This window comes from Amborella trichopoda, chromosome 10 (genome assembly GCF_054954075.1).
Source record: "Amborella trichopoda isolate Santa Cruz 75 chromosome 10, AtrichopodaSantaCruz75HAP2 v2.0, whole genome shotgun sequence".
Taxonomy (NCBI): domain Eukaryota; kingdom Viridiplantae; phylum Streptophyta; class Magnoliopsida; order Amborellales; family Amborellaceae; genus Amborella; species Amborella trichopoda.
This window is the reverse complement of record NC_142345.1, coordinates 32,607,516-32,614,793: the sequence shown is the minus strand read 5'-3', so window position 1 is coordinate 32,614,793 and position 7,278 is coordinate 32,607,516.

The following is a 7,278-nucleotide window of genomic DNA, read 5'->3' as shown; positions in this document are numbered from 1 at the left end:
TTGTGAAAATTAGGGCTTGGGCCATGAAAATGGGGCAATGAGACCATGTACTTCTGATTCATGAAGGTCACTATCATCATTGATTGTTGGATTTGAAATTGGGTGGTTGAGGATATGTTATTTTTTGGGCACAAAGCTCAAAATAAAATATCTCGAGTGTTTTTACATCCAAAGTGATTGTGATTTTTTTGTATCAAAAATAAGATCTCATAATATACAATCCCTTAATAAATTTCCAAAAAGAAAAGTATAATAGAAAGTAAAGAAGAGGTAATTGTCGTAGTTCCATTCCAAAAACATTTAAATTCCCACATCCATAACAAAAAAAAAGGGAAATTATTAAAAACATATAACAAAAAAAAGGAAAATTATTAAAAACATACTTTTTCTTTTAGATTATCCGAGATAAATCCTAAATATTTCAAAACTTCATCCATACTTCTTTTTTCTACTGTTTGTATTTTTTTATGAAAATAGCATTCACGATAGTCTTAAATCTATGAAAACATCACGATAGATTCTGAACCGTGATGGTCATGGGGGTATCTATGTTTTGAAGCATTACAGCACTTAAATAGCCGTGATGTTCTTAAATTATTATGGTTCTTATTTAATGTCATACTATTACTTATTAATCGCAGTCGACTCAGAATCTTGACGGTCATGGCGGGTTATAAGTGTTTACAAATTAGAACCGTGATGATTTCTGAACCACACCTGCCTCCTTTCTGCCCTTTTTCTCCTTTCCAAAACCCATTTGCCATCTCCCCATCCATCGCTCTCTAACCGTAGTAAACGCACCTCCCTCTTTCCTTAGCCTTCTCTCTCTCTCTCTCGGTCTCTCATCCATCTGGCATCTTCTCCTATTTCTCAACTTCTCAACAGGTTCCCAACGCTTAAGTGTCGAATATACACACCAACACCATATCCTCAAAATCTTCAAGCATATATATATATATATATAATAATTTCATGCAAGGTTTGTATAGTAGTGTAATGCAACTCCATTTATTTTTGGCATTTGTATTACCCTAAATTTGGCACATTCTCTTCATCCACATAATCAATCCTACAAAAAACAAAATTCAATTTTCACCTTAGATATGTTCAAAATTAATACCCTCCAATAATGAATCATGACTGTCTATTTGTTGAATTTCAAGATCTAGGCCTTAACAAATTCAAAATCACTTTTTATTTTTTAGCATTGTTAATCTAATGATGATAACACTATATAAAAATTTTGGGAATAAAAAAATCTTTCTGATGCTTATATCTAACTATCTCACTAAAATTGACGGCTTATATTAATTGGACTAAAAAAATGCTTTCTACGGCGTTTTTTCAAATATTTCCTTTTCATGATTGTTCTTTAGAATGAAAAGATTGTACACTCCAAAATTTGTGTCAAACAAATGTCTCTAACATGGTTTTTGAAGATGGTTGCATTACACTACTATACAATCGTTGCATGAAATCATTCCCCTATATATATATATATATATATATATATATATATATATATATATATATATATATATATATATATATATATATATATATATATATATATATATATATATATATATATATATATATGTGGGCAGTGACATCATGCACCAGTTGTATCATATTATGATGAAACCACACTTCTAGAAAACCATGTTTTTGGTATTTGTATGACCCAACATTTTGTATACACAATTTTCATCTCAATAATCAATTCCCAAAAACAAAAGTTCAATTTGAACCCTAGATATGGTTAAAATGAGTCTCCTCCAAAAATGAATCGTGACCATTCATTAGTGAATTTCAAGATCTCAGCGTTTACAAACTCAATATCATTTTTTTTTCTTTTTTAACATTGCTCATCTAATGTTAATAAAGCCAAAAAAAAAAATTAGAAAAGAAAAAAAATCCTTCTAAGGCCTAGATCTAAGCATCTTATCAAAATGGATGCTTAGATAAAAAAAATGGCCTATGTTAATTGGGCAAAAAAAATGCTTTTAAGTTTCCGTATTCAAATTGTTTCTTTTTTGTGATTGTTCATTAGATGAAGAGGTTGTATATTTCAAATTTTGCATCAAAAAAATGGTCTTAACATGGTTTTTTAAGGTTGTTGCATTATATTACTATACAACCCATGCATAAATCATTGCCCATATATATATATATATATATATATATATAGGAAAACGCTACAAAATGCTTATAGGTGAAGTTCTACCGTATTTCACCAACAATTTTATCACCATCAAAAGTTCATGAAACGGCTACAGATGTCTGATAATATTTCAATTTTTAAAATTTTTTTACAAATCATAATGATCTGAAATTGTGTAGATGTCTGCGGCTTAGGAAGGCGCACCAAAATAAAATATAAAACAAATAATTTGGATGATAAAAATAACCTAAAATACCCTTACGAAAATTTAGGGGTATTTTTATCATTTTATTTTTTTACTACTTTTTAAATATTTTATTTTGCCCCAAATTTTAAATAAATTTAAATTTTAAAATATTTATTAAAATTCAAGTACTATTGGACAACCGTGACCATGTGTGAACTTTGAATGGTGATGAGTGTAGGTGACGTACTATAGAGAACTTCAGCTATAGGTGTTTTGTAGTGTTTTGTGTTTGTGGGCCATTTGTTCGATCCAATTTATGAAATATACAGTATTTTTATTCTAATGAACAATCACAAAAAATAAAAATTTGAAAATGGAACCTAGAAAGTAGTTTTTAGCCTAATTAATATAGGCCGCCCATTTTGATAAGATGCTTCGACCTAAGCTTTAGAAGGATTTTTTCTTTTCCATTTTTTTTAGATGGCTTTACCATAATTAGATGAACAATGTCAAAAAATAAAAAAATAGTTTTGAGGTTGTAATGGCTAAGATCTTGAAATTCAACAAATGAATGGCCTAGATTCATTGTTAAAATGAGTGCCCTCCAAGATCGAATCTAGACCATTCATTCGGTGAATTTCATGATCTTAGCCTTCTCAAACTCAAAATCATTTTTTTTTTGTATTTTTTAACATTGTTCATCTAATGATAATAAAGCCAACTAAAAAAATTGGAAAAGAAAAAAATCCTTCTAAAACCTAGATCTAAGCATCTCATCAAAATGGATGCTTCGATCAAACAAATGGCCTATGTTAATTGGGTTAAAAAAAATATTTTTAAAGTTCCGTTCTCAAATTTTTTTCTTTTTTGTGATTGTTCGTTAGAATGAAAAGAGTGTATATTTCAAATTTTGGCTCAAAAAAATGGCCTTAACATGGTTTTTTAAGGTTATTTCATTATATTACTATAAAACCGTGGCATGAAATCACTGCCCATATATATATATATAGGAAAGCACTACAAAACACCTATAGGTGAAGTTCAACAGTACTTTACCTACAACTTTATCACCATCAAAAGTCATCACACGACTACAGATATCTGATAATATTTGAAATTTAAATATTTTTACAAATCATAATGATCTGAAATTTTGTAGATGTCTGCGGCTTAGGGAAGCGCACCAGAATAAAATATAAAACAAATAATTTGGATGATAAAAATGACCTAAAATACCCTTATGAAAATTTAGGGGCATTTTTATCATTTTATTTTTTACTACTATTTTTAAAACATTTTATTTTGGTACGACATGGTCATATGTATATACGCCCTAAATTTTAGATAAATTTGATCTTCAAAATATTTATTAAAATTCAAATACTATCGGACAACCGTGACCATGTGTGAACTTTGAATGGTGATGAGTGTAGGTGAAGTACTATAGAACTTCAACTATAGGCATTTTGTAGTGTTTTCCATATGTATATGTGTGTGTCATTCGTTTGCTCCAATTTTTTAAATATACACTCTTTTTATTCTAATGAATAATCACAAAAAAGAAAAATTTTAAAATGGAATCTAGAAAATATTTTTCTAGCTTAATTAATATAGGCCATCAATTTTGATAAGATGCTTAGACCTAGGCCTTTGAAGGATTTTTCTTTTCCATTTTTTTAGATGCCTTTTCAATCATTAGATGAACAATATTATAAATAAATAAAAAAAAAAAATTGGACTTTGTAATGGCTAAGATCTTGAAATTCACCAAATGAATGACATAGATTCATTGTTACAATGAGTTCCCTCCAAGAAGGAATCTAGACCATTCATTTGGTGAATTTCAAGATCTCAACCTTTATAAACTCAAAATCAATTTTTTTTTTTTTTTAAACATTGTTCTTCTAATAATAATAAAACCAACTAAAAAAATTGGAAAAGAAAAAAATCCTTCTAAGGCGTAGGTCTAAGCATCTTCTCAAAATGGATGCTTAGATCAAACAAATGGCCTATGTTAATTTGGCTAAAAAAATACTTTTAACGTTCCGTATTCAATTTTTTTTTTTTTTGTGATTGTTCATTAGAATGAAAAGAGTATATATTTCAGATTTTGGATTAAAAAATGGTCTTAACATGGCTTTTTGGTTGTTGCAATTTATTACTATACAACCGTGGCATGAAATCATTGCCCAAATATATATATATATATATATATATATATATATATATGAAAACACTACAACACATCTATAGGTGAAGTTCTACAGTACTTCACCTACAACTTTATCACCATCAAAATTTCATCACACAGCTACAGATGTCTGATAATATTTAAAAATTTAATATTGTTTTACAAATCATTATGAGAAATTTTGTAGATGTGTGCGGGTTAGGAGGCGCACCAGAATAAAATATAAAACAAATAATTTGGATGATAAAATTAACCTAAAATACCCTTATGAAAATTTAGGGGCATTTTTATCATTTTATTTTTTACTACTATTTTTTAAATATTTTATTTTGGTGCGAATTGGTCATAGGTATATACGCCCTAAATTTTAGATAAATTTGATTTTTAAAATATTTATTAAAATTCAATTACTATCAGACAACCGTGACCATGTTTGAACTTTGAATGATGATGAGTGTAGGTGAAGTACTATAGAACTTCAGCTATAGGTATTTTGAAGTGTTTTCCATATATATATATGTGTGTGTGTGTGTGGACCATTTATTTGATCCAATTTTTGAAATATGTACTCTTTTTATTTTAATGAACAATCATATAAAAATAAAAATTTGAAAATGGAACCTAGAAATTATTTTTTTAGCATAATTAACATAGGCCGTCCATTTTGATAAGATGCTTAGACCTAGACCCTAGAAAGATTTTTTATTTTCTATTTTTTTTAGATGTCTTTACTATCATTAGATGAGCAATGTTAAGAAATAAAAAAATGATTTTGAGTTTGTAACGGCTAAGATCTTGAAATTCACCAAATAAATAGCCTAGATTTATTGTTGGAGGGGACTACGTTTTACTATATCTAGAGTTCAAATTGAACTTTATTTTTTATTGATTATTGAGATGAAAAGAGTGTGTACAAAATTTTGGATCATACAAATACCACAAACATGGTTTTCTAGAAGTGTGATTGCTTTACACTATGATACAACCGTTGCATGAAATCACTACCATATATATATATATATATATATATATATATATATATAGATAATGGAAAATGATTCTGAGATCCAGTGGGCTCACAAGAAAAAATGAGCTCAACGTTCTAGATTGAATCTGGGCCGATCTAACAAACACGAATGTTTGATAGTGTTTGAATTTTAATTTTGTTTCTACAAATCAAAATTACTTGAAATTTTAGGCGTGTGTTCTTTTCATCAAGCCTCACCTAATAAAAATATAAAAAAATAATTCACGGCAAATAAATTGATCAAAATACCTCGAAATAGACATTTTAGGGGTATTTTGGTAAATTATTTCATATAAAATATTTTTTTGATATTTTTTAAAAAATTCACCTATTTCTGATGAATACATGCCTAAAATTTCATGTGATTTGGATTTGTAAAAAAATAATTAAAATTCAAATACTACCGGACATTCGTGATCGTCTTATCTGCTCAATTTCAATCTGGGCCGTTGGACTCATTTTTTCCTGTGAGCCCACCAGTTCACAGGATCATTTTCCTATATATATATATATATATATATATATATATATATATATATATATATATATATATATATATATATATATATATATATATATATATATGGGAAAAGATGGGATTAGCCCACTAGCTCATATGAACATATGAGCCCAATGACCCAGATTGAATCAGGGCCGATCTGATAATCACGAATGTCCGGTAGTGCTTAAATTTTATTTTATTTTGAAGTTTTAGGTGTGCTTGAAAAATAAAATGACCAAAATACCCCCAAAACGTTTCCGGGGTATTTTGGTTAATTTATTTCAAGTAAAATATTTTTTTGGTAATTTTCAAAGATTCAGCTATTTTTGATGAACACACGCCTAAAATTTCAAATGATTTGGATTTGTAGAAAAAAAACTAAAATTCAAGCACTACCAGACAACTGTAACCATCAGATCGGCTCAAAATCAATCTGAGACGTTGAGCTCATATATTCATATTAGATAGTGGGCCAATCCCATCTTTTACGTATATATATAGCTTATTTAATATTTTCTAAAACCCATTCTTTATCCCCATCTTATAAATCCTTATCTTGATTTTATTTGATTTTATTTATGTTTTAATAATTTTCTAGATTGCCGATTCAGACTGATTTAGACCTGATCCACCAATGTGACACGGATATGTAGTCGAATGATCACCTCCCCACTGATCGGGAATTTGAAACACCGGTTATCACCATCCAATAAATGTACTATAAGGGGGAGAGACTGTGAGAGGAGACTGCGTGAGAGAGAGAAACTATCGGGAATATGCTACGACCACAGTAGTAGCCCCCATTCAACATGACCATCTATCCATTGTTGCACTGATTCATCACTCATAACTTTGTATTTTCTATGGGTTGTATCCGTGAGAAATTGCCATAATACTCTGTTTTTCATACAATGAATCGATTTCGTTCCTAGCATTACTAGCACGAGGCACAAAGCTTTATGCGACCAAAAATTACCAACAGAAAGAAAAGATGAAATTTTAATAGGTAGTACATGAAAAATGACAAATTTCTCCCAAAAATGATTATTCCCTCAAAATAGGTTTCATGGTTGAGACTGCCACCCCACTGTCAATATTAAGAAATTTGGTAAAATGAAACCTCATATAGAACTTAACACGGTAACCCCATGACAAGTGAATATTAAAGCATAAAAAGGTCGTGTTTGAAGCAGGTGCAAGGGACTCT